General features: G+C 42.6%; 1 protein-coding gene across 5 annotated transcripts in view; it reads right to left on the bottom strand.

Annotated features, from left to right (window-relative positions):
• TEAD3 (TEA domain transcription factor 3) overlaps positions 1-14,327 on the bottom strand; it is a 308,072-nt gene that overhangs the window by 160,225 nt on the left and 133,520 nt on the right. The gene's annotated exons all lie outside the window — the stretch shown is intronic.

Here is a 14,327-nt window from a genome sequence, read left to right as displayed (position 1 = left end):
CCATAATTTTTTTTAAAGGGTGCACTAATCCGCTGTACAACCTAGACTGTCATCAGATGTCTCTGTGCATTTTAGAGGGGACACATTTTAAGCCCGACTGCCCGCTCCCCTTACTAAATCTTTCCACCAACCCTCTGCTAAGAATTACACACCCTTAAAAGACTAGGAAGACTCTTCAATGGAGACGCGAATACTAAACTGCAGGTTGACAGCAAAGGCCATATCACACACATATACCACCCTAATGATAAGCACACAGAAATACCTACACGCTTGTAAAATGAACTTAGAGAAGGATATTGGAGGATTAGAAAACTATATGTGGCAAGATGCGCTCAAATTCCCCAGAAAAGTTGCATTAAAATATATCTTCAGACTTATCCAGCTGAACATTTACACAGGATATACTGTTGTAGAACATTAGTGGATAAATTGGGTAGAGCCCTTGACGACAGATGCACACGGGTTGTGGACAGAAGGTAACATTCTTGCATATTATATAGGACTGCTCCAAAATTCAAAAATACTGGAAAGAAGAGGCAAGCAGTCTAGTAGATACCACTGAAATTACAATTAAGATGGATGCTCCCTTATACAGAGAGAAAGACATAATGAGTTATACAAGGAGTTTGATAAACCTGAGCTCTGTGTTTGCCAAAAGTACACATCTCAGAGGTAGGGGAGCGCAGAGACACACCGAAAATGTGAATGGCTGAGAGGAATGGGTAATTGCAAGGCAACAGAAAAGAAAATTTGAAAGGACTGGGGGCGTCCCAAAAGATGGAGAAAATATGGGAAAATTGATAGATGAGTGAGATGGAGATACATAATGGGAGGGATACACTTTGGGGACGGCACAATGCCCCATGTTTGTAAAAAGGCAGTATTCCTATACTTTGGATAATTGCCCCCCCCCTCACTTCGGCTCCTCCCTCCACCTCCCCTAGTGACTTGTTCCAATGTGATGGTATTCGGATGTAAATAAGGAGATTTGTGTACTTGAGGGGATCGTTATGGAAAATGATTGAGGTTCTAGTAGGAAAAAAGCAAATAGGCCATGTGGAAGTAAATGCTGGTTTCAATTTGTGCGTGGTTATTATATTGAAACATATAAGTATTATAACAAACAAAGAATCACACACCCCTGTGGCTAACTGAACTCTCATCGTTTATATACATTGTACACAGAAGTGTCTGGTGCAGTGGACTTGCAGAGGCCTCTAATCAGGTTCCTGATACTCTTCCTGAGAGCCTCTTTCAATCAACAGAGGCCGGGAGGGCCTGGCCTACGCTTAATCTCTGCTGAAAGGACCACCATAACTTTCAGTGGGATAGCGGTTCTAGCTCAGCAAGCTGCACATCTTTTACCTTACCACTCCCAACTGAGAACTGCAGTCTTTATCACTTCTTTGTAAACTATACTCCTCTTCAGTGCTTAACGGTGCTTGTGGTTGCAATTTGGGCACAAAGGCACTTATTTTTCTCACCAGAGTTTGACTGAGAAAGAAGAAAGACAAGTGAACTGTGATGACCGTTTGAAGTAGGGAGAAGAATAACCCACAAGAGTGAGATTGAGGCAGGAAATGTTGGGTTGCAGAATGAGGAAGCACAAGGTGAAATCAAGAATAAGCACCTCTGCTATTCTGCGCCCCTTAAAGAACATGGGCACCTCTATATATATCTATATATCTCTATCTATCTGTATATCTATATATATAAATGAGCAAGTAAGTAAAACCCTACACCTCACCCAGAATCAAACAGAAGTGCTGCAAAGGAGTATGGACAGACCTGAGAAACTGTCATTCCCTCTCGGCGGCCTCTTTTCTCACACCAACCTGAAACAGTCTCATGGTGATGTAAGCGCTGTACAGGCGATGTAACAAGACATCAAATTTCCCCCTATGAATGTTACTCACAAAACAAAGTAAGTTTACTTCACACAACACGTCGACCGTAAAGTCCCAAAAACTAAGTCTAAAAAGGTTCCACATGAGGTTAAGCACTTTTTACCACAATCATGTCTTTGCTGCAGTTCTGCGATAACATCACTCCCCTTTTCGAATCAAAAACAGAAGCAGGCATCATTCCATTGACCTTCACTAATCACATTGCCCACTACAGTTATCCTCTAATCACACCACAAACTGAACCCACATAAAGAAGCAGACGACCAGACTCATCAATAGACCCTTGGACCTGGGGAAGCTTAGTTTTGGAATCACAACTATATTTAAGTTCCTTCTCTCAACGTGGAGTGGTCTCTATAAGCTCCCCTAGCCCCCTAGCATCTGCACAGCTCAATTGCACCTAACAGCTAGTTACCACCACCTCGCCTAATTTCTCTATGTTGCCAAACCCCAACAAGAAACTGTAACCCTCAGTGAAAAAAGCTCAGTAGAAAGCCATAACCCACTCAACTGGCTCCACACAGATGTGATGTGAATGTGTCCTTTTCCTGCTTGAGAACCTCGGAATGGTCTTTTAACACCACTGTGACTGGACTTCACAGCATCTGTTCTTTCAGTCACCCAAAACACCCCTCTATCTGCATTTAGAACCTCAGATTCCAAAACACTGCCACCACAGACTCCGACTGTATTACAACCGTTATGTCAGACAGAAATCAGTAGCGTTTATCCCTCTTACTGATCAAACTACCCACCGACAGGGACCTGCCCTCTTTCAACTCTCTTCAAACTTCACCTCTAGCCTCTCCAATGCAATCCTTCAGGTTCCTCTTAGATTGCATTCCAACTGCCCTCATGGATGATTAACTTACTTTCCCAGCTTCCAATCTTAACCCCCATGCTCAATATATCCATAATTAGTTGAAAATCAGTGCTTAATTTGAGCCAGTGGTATCGGGTGCTTGGCACTGGAACTTAGTTCTTAGCACTGGCGCTTGTGACAGTCTGCTACGTGGTGGCACTGTTTGCCAAATTTGGGTCTAAGCACAACAGCAGTGTATTAATTCATTATACATTAACAATCAATAATTGCAAGGCATTCTTACATCTTTGGCAGACTTGAACAGTATGAATTGTCACACCTGTAGGAGTGGGATTGTTAGCAGCTGTGCTGATGCTGTAATTGCCAGTGCTGGGAGGGGTAGTGGATGATATAAGCTGTCACGTCCTCCTGAAGAGGGCCATGGCACTTTTTGTTTTACAAATTAACCATGGTTGAAAATGAACCAAAATAAATTAGAATTACTAATTTTATCCTCAGCAGTGGTTCATCAAGTGCTGAACTGACATCACAGCCCGTGGCCAAATCTAACTGTCACAGTTAAGAAACTGGGACTCCTTTCCAACTCCTCTCAAGTTATTAGAACACATGCAGTCGTCGAGGATCCCAGCCCCGATTTCCATCTATGATGTCCATGCTGCACCCTTTCCTTATTATCTTCCCTTTGTTTAATATCTTCATAGCTAAGACCGACTCATCAACGGAACAAGAACAGCCTCTACATGAAGCTTCTAATGTATGCAGGAGTCGCCTTCCAGAGAGTCAAAAAAGCAGAAGCTTGTCAATTCACCTAAACAGCTCCCCTGAGCTACAAAGCCCTTGTTCACTTCTGGTGGGGAAATAATCAATTTCAGGCCATTAAACATTCTTCACTTGGCCTTTTAAGACATTGCACCTTCTTTCACATCCTCCATGTTGTATCTTAGCAACAGGATACCACTGCTGCTGTATTCTAGAGTGTGGAGTGTGGAGGCAGCAGTCAGAAGGCAACTGGGTTGTGGTGGAGGCTGGACATGAGGAAGGGGTTTGTTCCTTATATCTCAAACTGTGCATTTCAACTAATCTCTATTTACCGCCTTTTTGTCACGAGAAAATGGCAACGAGGATGGGATGTTGATCAATGCGGACGTTGTGGTTGGCGAGCATGCCTCACGCAGAACAGCTGCACATATTGAATATTAGCAGTTTGGAAGTCAACAACCAGCGCGAGTGGAGCAGCGTGGTGGAGGACGCGTGCTGTGAAAGCCATCAGTAAGGAAGTTTGGAAATATACTGAGGCGCGTTATGGAAACAATATCACAGAACGAGAAGGCATGAGGGCAATGTACGTCAGGATGCAATGTACCTAAAAGGAACACTACGTGGTTGCTAGGCAGCAGCAATGCCACGAGATTCTCAGGTGTCAGCAATGTACGTCAGTACGCAACGTACGTAGTATCAACGCAACATGGTTGCTAAGGAGCAGCAATGTTTCTAATCACTGAAGGAAGGCCGGAATAAGATGTGTCAAGGTATAAGGAGGGATACGCCGGAATGGTATTGAATGCTGGTTGGACTTTGCGAAGATCGTACAGGAACAATTAAACGATAAAGCAGCAAGATGTGGTGACTACTATTTTTCTTTTTTTCCCTTTTACAACGTGGTGTTGACAAATACTGTTTTAACATTTTAGGAGACATTGCCAGAACGATTTATACAATTACACAGTAATACATTTTGGAGTGATACAAGAAAATGGATACTTCATCTGTAATGGCTCCTCCAAAGTTCTTACAAAATCCTGGTTTACCAGTCATGGTCTGGGAAGATTAGAGAGAATCTTTTCAAACTTATCTTAAGGTGATTGGTGGGGAGATATTTTCTTCAGCTAGGAAGTTAGCATTATTGAAGCACAATTTAGGCATATAAGGGAAGAAGGTATTAAAAACGTTACCTAAACCATCACAAACTGTGTCCATGAACCATGAAGGGGATGCGAAGATGTCTCGGGCTCTGAAGAAGTGGAAAATGATGAATATTTGCATGCCATGAAAGCTTGGCGGGAAAATGATGGCAAAAAGTTAAGTGTGATTGTTGAACAGCACAAGTTTTTTTCAAGGTCCCAACAGCCAGGGGAAAGTGTGGAGCAGTATGTTGCAGTGTTCAGGACTTTAGCTGCCACAATATATTGTAAAGATATGCAGGAAGAACTCATAAAAGACCAGTTTATAAATAGGACCAGTAGTGTAAAAGTGCAAGAGAAACTATTAGAATTAAAAGATCCTTCTTTTCACAAGGCAATAAATATTGCAAGACGAATAGAGAATACATCATGATATGTAAAAGAACTTAGTGGTGGGAATAGTCGTAATGAAGAAACTAATGTAAATGCAGTACAAAAAAAATGACCAGTACCAATGGCTAAAGACAGGAAGGCATGTTATAGATGTGGAGTTTTAGACACACTGCGGACGCAGAAACATGTCCTGTTTTAAAAGCCAAATGCTTTAACTATAAGAAAATTGGTCATTTTTCACGTGTTTGCAAATCTTATGGTCAAACAAAGGGAAAGATAGTTGTAAATGTGGTATGTAAAGACCAAGAGGAATATTTAGATGAGGAGGCAGAACAATGCACTATTGAGGTGTTGGTTGTCCAACAGGATGTAGTCGGTGAAATACAGGAGATGCATCATCCTCCCAAATGTGTCATCAAAGTGAATGAGCAGGATGTGGTGGTTTGGGCAGACTCGTGTTCGCCTTCCACCATAATAGATAAGGCAACATGGCATAAATTGGGTGAGTACAAGTTAGAAAAGCCTGATATAGAGCCAGAAGGGTATTATGGAGTAAAATTGCTGTTTCTAGGATTTTTCAAAAGCACAACTGAATACAAGAACAGAAATACAATAGGGAAAATGTATATAGTGGAAAGGCACTTAAAGGATGGAAGGATCAAAAAGATTTGGACATTATTCTGAATCCTAATCATCCCGAACAAGTGTTGCTTATAGAGGAAGTAAGTAAGAATCAGTGGTGTAAGAGATATCCAAAATTATTTAGTGATAGTTTGGAGAATTTCGAACACCGTATCATGCTCAAAGCTAACAGCATTCCCAAGGTTCACAAAGTGAGAAATGTTCCACTTACATTGAGAGGTGCGCTAAAGGATGAATTGATTATGTTATGTGAGGCTGGAAACCGATAAACCCGTCGGAATGGTTAATTCCAATTGTTTTAGCGCAGAACAGTTTGTTCTTCTTAGGGGAAGGCAAGCGTATTCAAAAGTTACTCCAGGGTGGATGAAGAGGACAGAGAAAGGGATGGTGGAAAGAGGTGAGGTAGTGCAGAGCGTACCAAGGTATAAGGATAAATATGTGGTAAGACGTAAAAGCAGATTAAAGAAAATGAGAGATCAATTTAAGGAAGGTGACTGGGTAAGAGTTCCTCAAATAGGACAGTAGAAGGTTGGATTTTCTAAATGGTCCAAACCTAAGGTGACAAAAATAAATAAAAAAATCAGGGGCAGTTGTGTGTGGTTGGATGATGGAAATGAATGGAATATCAGAAAGGTGACATTGTGCAATGAGTTAGAAGTTAAAATGGGGTGGAAGGAAATGGATCAAATTAAAATGGATCATCTTTGTCCAGAGAAGCGATTGAAAAAGAAACCATTATGGCATGATGATTATTTATGTACGCAGCGTTAAAGAAAATGTATAATACATGTTATTGATAAGGAATGTATACTTTGTGTTGTGTTCAGGACATTTTTCTTAAATGATCATTAATGTTATTCTAGGAAGGGGAGATATGTTGTATCTTAGCCACAGGATGCCACTGCTGCTGCATTCTAGAGTGTGGAGTCAGCAGCCAGAAGGCAACCGGTTGTGGTGGAGGCTGGACATGAGGAAGGGGTTTGTTCCTTATATCTCAATAAACTGTGCATTTCAACTAATCTCTATTTACCGCCTTTTTGTCACGAGACCCCAAATAGAAATATTACTACCCAAACAACTCTCTAGATGCACTGACATCTGACACATCAAAATCAACACAGTGCAAAGGCCTGGGACTTAGCAGACCTTTCAGTTACCTAGGAACTAGACTGAACCGCCACAGTTGCAGTAAGAGCAAGTAAAGGTTTTCATAGCTTTGGACAAATCCTCCAGGTCATGGTTGTTTGCCCAAAGCCTCCTTTGGTCCCTATCACCCGGCCTACAAATTTTGAATCAAACATTCAGAAGGCCATTTGTGTTGAACACTATACAAATACTAGATCTGTACCTACATACAAGTCAGGTGGGTGTGCTAGCACAGCATAGGCCAATGCATCGGACTCACCTTGCCACACACAAAGGTGCCCCAATTAGTAAAAGTTTTCAAGACCATGTTGGAATCCAGTCGACTCCCAGATACTCTCCAGGAGGCACTACTGGTCTCCCTGTGGAAGACCAGTAAGGGCCCCACAAATCCAGCACTGTATTGCCAGAGTGATTATGAAATCAAAGCCAGAATATTGGTTACCCAGACTTAACAGGTCCTTTCCAGCTTGATCCACACGTATTGAAGTGGCTACAGATTTATGGCACAGGCACAGTCACAGTCACAGTCACAGTCACAGTCGCCTCGCGCACTGAATTTAGAAAAGGCATTCAGTTCTCTCGTATGGGGCTACCTGTCGAAATACCTGTCCTGCTTGGGCTTTAGAGCCCGTACCATTTAACCAGTCTGTCAACTATATACAGGCCCAACACTGAGGGTACGCACAGGGGCCCTGATCTCACTCTATATATGAGTAGGCAGGGACACTAGGCAGGAATGTCACCAATCCCCAATACTTTTTGCTCTGGCTGTGGAGCCTCTGGCCTCCCATGCCCTTATTTCAGGAATGGACAGGGGAATTCTTTTATTGGACCGGACACACTCAATCTCCCTTTATGCAGATGACTTCCTCCTTTATGTCAAGGACCTCATTTCGGACCTTTTGCGCATTGCCCACCTCCTGACACACTGGAACTCTCTCAGTTCTATGGGTTAGCTGGGCTAAGTCTTGCTTGTTCCCACTCTTCCCTTTCACACCACTGACCCAACCAGACATGGTGGAAGGCCCAATACACTAGAACAGGGGTCTTCAAACTGGGGGGTTGTCCCCCCCCCCTTGGGAGGCCTCAAGTGATCCCAGGGGGGGGGGGGGGGGGGTCCAAAGTCTAAAGAAAGATTATGCAGATAATAGTGATGTTTAAAGCAGAAAAATGTTTATTGCATTTGTAAAAAGGTAACAGAACTTAACTGCAATGTTTAAATAAGTCTAGACTTATTTAAACATTGCCAACTTAATAGAATAGTTATAAAAAATTCTGAGGGGGGGGCGTTTTTTTTTCTTTCCTCGGGGGGGGGGATGCTCCCCTGCCCCTCCTATACCACTTTGTCAACATCTCAGTGATACCTCGAACGATGTTCTGAGACCTGGGCACATTTTTAAGGGATCTCATATGGCACAACAGCCAGCACAGGGTGGCCCTATAGAAACTACTGCTCCTGTTCAACTTTAAGCTAGATTTCCTAGCAGCCAGCTGCAGTGGCTCACCAGCTATCTGTAAGGACATGGACTGGGGTAGACTAAGGCATCTATATCCCGCAGAGCCGGACAACAATATTGTCGCTGATGGCATCAGGGGTGTGCCGACCGAATATTCCTGGCCACCCCCGACACTGCGTCTGCTGTGGCTCCCCAGTAGCCAACCTCAAGCACTTGCTGTGGGACTGCCTGAAGCTCTCACACCTTAGGCGGAAGGGCCTCTAGATGGTTCTGGTGACCACTGGCTGACCCTCATTCAATAATTATGGGGGGGAGGGGAAATGTAGAAAAGACACAAAACAATCTCCCTCTTTCTCCATTGAGCCCTCATACTGACGAAATGGGCACTAACGCTGAAATGGAAGAACCCTGTCCTACCCAGTGGTGCAGCATGGAGGACAGTGGTGAGGTGTTGGGACGAGGCAGAGTCGACGGTCCTGCATAGAGAGGAGGCCGAGGGCCTATGCAGGTATCCTGTAGCCCCGGACATGCTACTATCCAGATTCACAGAGCCTGGACCAGCAATTCTCCCTCCCCATGACACCAGAATAGCGAAAAGTCTTTTCTAAGCCTCCTCCCTCACCCCCAGCCTCCCAAGATACAGTTATTGGACCTACAGCTATCACAACAATGGGGCGGGATGGAGGATCTTTTTAAGCCCCATCACACCTAGATCCGACTACCTCACGCAGACAGCAGATACTGGCAGAGCACACAACTGCCACAACCTCCTTTGTGACAATGACCTTCTAGCTCCCCTTTAGCAGGCCCCACCGTACCCTCTCACCCCCTCCCGCATCTTCCCCCACCAAGTTTTCCACATTTTTATCTTTACTCTCCGAAGAGGAGGATACTCTCACACACAGGCTAGACAAGCTACCCCAGTAACTTGTACCTCCCTCCGTTACTACCTATTACTTAGCATTTACCCGACGAAGAGGCGAACTCAAGTCGAGATCAACTTGTAGCCCGAAACCATATGGTAACGATTCTGCTAAATATATGATGAGATGTGTGTTTTTTTTCTGTGCACAAAATTTAATCAAATACAAAATGAATTATTCTACAGTAGGACAGGCAGCCTTCTGCGGAAACAGACTTGAATGCTCCAAGCATTACACAGCACATTCCTCAAACTACGATCCAAGCAAAGTTTATTAAAAAAAAAGTTTTGCCGACAGCTACAAATCAATCCCTAGACACCGTAGTGTTGAAATCACCCACTTCACATGCATGTTATCATACACAGGCCCTGCGAGGACTGCAGCATCTGATCAGAGCTGGGTCTGATACCGCAGAGCAGATATCACATACCAAAGATGCAGAAAAAAAAACAAACAAAAAAAAAACATATTTGCTAGCCTCTTGGCGTCAGTGCTTACATGCGTGTTACAAAGCAGATGGGACTGCTGCGATCGCGGATGATAACCACGGTGGTGTGTGTGGGGGGGGGGGGGGGGGGGAGGCTCAGCTAGCCTTGGGAAGCAAGCATTGGCAGAGCCAATAGGCATGTGCTTGGAAAGTGTTTTTTATTTTATTTTTTTATTGTCCGCTTATTCCTCGCATATAAAAGATGGAAAACCCTGACGACCATATGCTTGCGGTACACAGTTTAAATGAAAAAAATGTAACCATTGTGTATAATTCAATTAAACAGTATGTGTGATTTATAGCGGGTAGGTACCCTTCGAACAGCTATAGAAACCCTTTTCACTTGTAATATAAGTCACTGAAAAATGCAATTAAGGGTACAAATCTACTGAGCGCTTTGAATTACTTTAACTTGAAGGCAAAGTGTAAACACACAAGTATCACGGAGTTAAAAGAAAGGAAAGAGCACTGGCAAATAAAAGTATTACTGGTGACCTGGAACTGAAGTGGCGAGATGTGCACATGTAATCAGGGATATGCTACCACTCACTCACTACCAGTGCGCAAGCTAACAGATGAACTGAGCTGACCCACCTTACCAACTGTACTTTTTGGTGGACAGAAGCAAAATATGAATGGCAGGTGAACACACCAGAGGATGTGCATGTGGGTTTTGCCATCGGTCTCAGGGCAGCCAAACCCACATGCGCACTGAGCTGTCTCCAACCCAAGCTGCGTTGCCGGGTTGGAGACAGCAGGCACAGGCTCCTAGTCTGCCTGGGAGACCAAATTGAGGGCGCTCAGGCCAATCCTGACGCTGCAGTGTTATGACTGGCCGCAGGGCAGTTTGGGAGTCTGTGCCTGCAGTGAGTGGAGCCAGAAGAGCAGTGATGCAGCAGGTACATTTTTTTATTTTTATTTCTAATTTTGTTGTCTTATTGTTTTGTGCCCCACCAACCTTAGACAGCCAGGGCAAAATTTGTTTTACTTGTGCGAGTCAGTAAAAGGACCTGGACGAGTTCACAGGAGCAGAAAATATAATCATGGCAAAGAAACACCATCAGGGCAGAGTAATACTGTTGACAGTCTCATTGTGCAGCTATGACTGTTAAATACTTGTAATTGACGAAAATATTGATATTTTATCATAGCACAATAGATATTGGAGATGTTGAGCACAGCACTTGCGACAATGATCCATTGTTTTTTGGCCTATCTGACATTTTTGCTCTCAGGTGGGACTCAATTTGTTTACGAATTAATGGAAAGAGAATGGAACCTAAATCTAAAACTATCTCCTGTCCTAAACTAAGTTTCCTCTTCACATTTTCCCCTGCATAAGAGCTGCATCCATTGGACAGAGAAGGTCCCTTACTTTGAGGACTTAAGATGGAAGACACATAGATAATGTGCAGACTGGCTCAGGGATAAGCAGAAGCATCCCTAAATGTGGTTGCTCTGCAACACATCCTTCTTTTCCCATAGGACTGCAGCCAGAAGAAACAATATTCCTGAGAGAGCAGTATGGTATGGTATGGTGTTGCTCTTCCAGCCTCTTCAATTTACTGTTCCTAGAGGGAGACACAATTGGAGGTCTCTGTAGATTCAGACTCCTGTGATATCAAGTACTAAAGACTTCAACTGCAGTGGCTGTCCATGCTAAAACCAACATCTATGCAGCCAAGCTCATCATGCCCTATGAAAAGACCAGTGCAGCCCTGTAGATGGGGAGTGCCTGGCAATGAATCATCATCTCCAATTAAACTGGTCTAAAGGTATACATTATTAAAAAAAAAAAAAGTGGTTTAATATAACGGTCACACTCGTACAGATTGATAAATCTGAGGATCACTGAACAGTTACAAGAAAGTCTATCCATTAATACAGAAAATGTATCAGAAGCATGTTAAGATGTTATTTTTTAATATACTCCTGACGTGCATTGCCTTATACGCATTTGAATAACTGATGTAATATACATCATGGCTAATGTGCACATTATATACAATTAGTGATTATTCATGTGATTATTTACATAGAACAGAGGTCTTCAAACTTTTTTATGCCGCCCCTCCCCATTTATAAAAAATCATCAGGCCCCCCCCTCTGATTTTTCACAATTATTCTATTAAATTGGCAATGTAAGGGTTAAACATATCTAGACTTATTTAAACAATGCATTAAATGACAAAACATGTTAGTAACAGCCCATTATAGAGAGGTTTACTGCTGCTCGTTTTTTTCAGCTTAAAACAAAGAACTGTTATCGTATAATGCTTCTCCTGGCCAGAGTCTGGTGCCCCTCCGTCATCACTTGAGGCCCCCTAGCAGGGCACGCCCCCAAGTTTGAAGACCCCCGACATCGAGGATATACAAAATCAACACTTCAATCACAGGAAGAAACAAACTTTTCAAGAGAGTAAAGGACAGTGCAGGACAAGTGGTCAATGCCCTGGTCGGCAAGCGCAACAGATTCATGCACCTACATCAGCACTGAGTTAACAATTGTACAATTCACTTCGAAAGATCATCAAAAAGCCCTGTTAGGAACAACACAGAACAAGTCCGTTCTGGTACACAGACTACGTTATTCGACTCAGAAAAGCTTGCGCCTTTTTGCAATTTCAATTCAATTTACCAACTACCACACTGTGCCAGAGGTAAGGATTCTTGGTAGAGCGGGTACTCTACAAAGAATGATCATGACATTAAAAGGGAAACAGATTATTTAATGCAGAAACTACCCAGGACATGGAAAGCATCCACCATCTGAATAAGAAAACACAAAGTTTTTGGAATGAAGGACCAGTCATCCATCGAACGCTGAAAACGTCAGTCACTGAAGTTTCCTTCGATACCGAGCCCAAAGTGGTCGAATTCAGACCATGGATTAAGCTGTACATCACCTAGTCTTCATACTGAAAAAAGGTTGTTTCCCTCATGTCCCCAAGTGGGCTTTTCAACTATCTTTCAAAGTATATAATCATTCAGTTGGCCCTCACGAAGGTCTAAAATTTGTCATAGGTGCCTAAATTGTTGTTTATTCTTTGTTACAAACTTTTCTTGCCTCACTAAAAAAGTTTGTTATTTTCAACCAGTGTTCTATATTTTTAATGTGTGTGCCTCCCATGTAAATACTTACATGATCAATCCTTACTATTGAATGAAATATACACATTCCCACTATTTTATTTCAGTTCTGTATAAGGTAACACCCATATGTTACCATTTTATTGCAAAAAGAAAAAATATGCAGTCATGCTCAAACCCACAAGTCTTACACAAATCCATAATTCGTTCAACGGTTTAATGATAACTAGTTATGTTATATGTCAAACCACATCTCATCTATTTTTAAACTGTACAAGCATTTCGATACGGGAGCATTTGAATTGGGTTTTTATGACTTAGTTCATATTGCGCTTATCTGAACATCATGCATGATTGTATTCATTATTTAATACGGCCACTTCTATTTTTTTTAAAGATTACATTTTTTATACCCATTAGGTTGGAGTAAGGCTTTTTATTGCATGATTCAGGACCAAATGTCAATGGGTTCTCAGCAAGCAGCGAGATGAAGGGTTTGGAGGAGTTTCCTCACACGACAGCGTAAGCAATCGGTGAAACCTTGTGCTAGGGTTCTTAGTATGGGAACGGTTCTACCACAATTAAGTCAGTCCTAGCTCCCATAAAACTGAAGTTGGGGCTAGTAACTTATTGTGTTGCACGCTACCTCAATTGCAGTACTTAGAACTGATATTAGTTTGATAGAAGCTATGCGCATTAAAATAACAATTGCACTGGTAACGTTCACAACAGTGCACTTAGTAACGGTAACTGCTTGTGTCAGCGTAAACGTAGGTTCCAGCAGTGTATTGCAAATGAAAGAATCTTGCGTATTCCACTTTCACTGCCTTCTGCCAGCAGACTGGGATGTGGATTCTGTTTTGAATCATATTTTGGTCTCAAAAACATGACCTCTGGCTTGCATTTCTACACAAAGACAAGCTCATACTCTAAGAGGCGTATCTCTGCGAAGCCTCCGACAAACTGTTGGGATCAACAAATATGGCGTTCACCTCAGCAGTCCAGAGTCAGATCCCCAGGAATCTGCCATCTGCCCATGGATGGAGACTGCTTTGAAGATCATGCTTCGCTGGTCTACTGGGATTTGCAGGAAGGGCTTCATATCCTGGGAATATTTGTTAATCTGTGACAGCATTTTATTTAAGTGGGTTCAAAACCATTTTCTATACAAGCATTTATAAACTGAAGTTTATAAAATGCACTTGTGCAACTGGCCTGTCGGCAATCTTCCTTCCCATCCAATAAGTTATAAAGGATAACAAAGGTTAACTGAAAAGTGATTGTGTTTGAATGAATCTTTAATGATGTTAGATTTGCTATTTTTGGGCCATTGTCCACTGGAGTGACAATAACCTGCGACTCCCACAACTCCTTGGAATTAAAGGTTTGCAGACTGCCCATCAGACTTGCGTTGCTCCAGGTTCCGAAGTAGCTTCATATAGGTTGTATGTCACCTGATCTTTCCAGATACCACAAATGTTCACTTCACTTACTGTTCCTGGCTGCTGACCACAGAACAAAATTCTAATTTTTTTCAACAATTCCCACATAAAGG

Source organism: Pleurodeles waltl, chromosome 6 (genome assembly GCF_031143425.1).
Source record: "Pleurodeles waltl isolate 20211129_DDA chromosome 6, aPleWal1.hap1.20221129, whole genome shotgun sequence".
In the NCBI taxonomy this organism is placed as follows: Eukaryota; Metazoa; Chordata; class Amphibia; order Caudata; family Salamandridae; genus Pleurodeles; species Pleurodeles waltl.
This window is presented reverse-complemented; position numbering and strand designations above follow the sequence as displayed.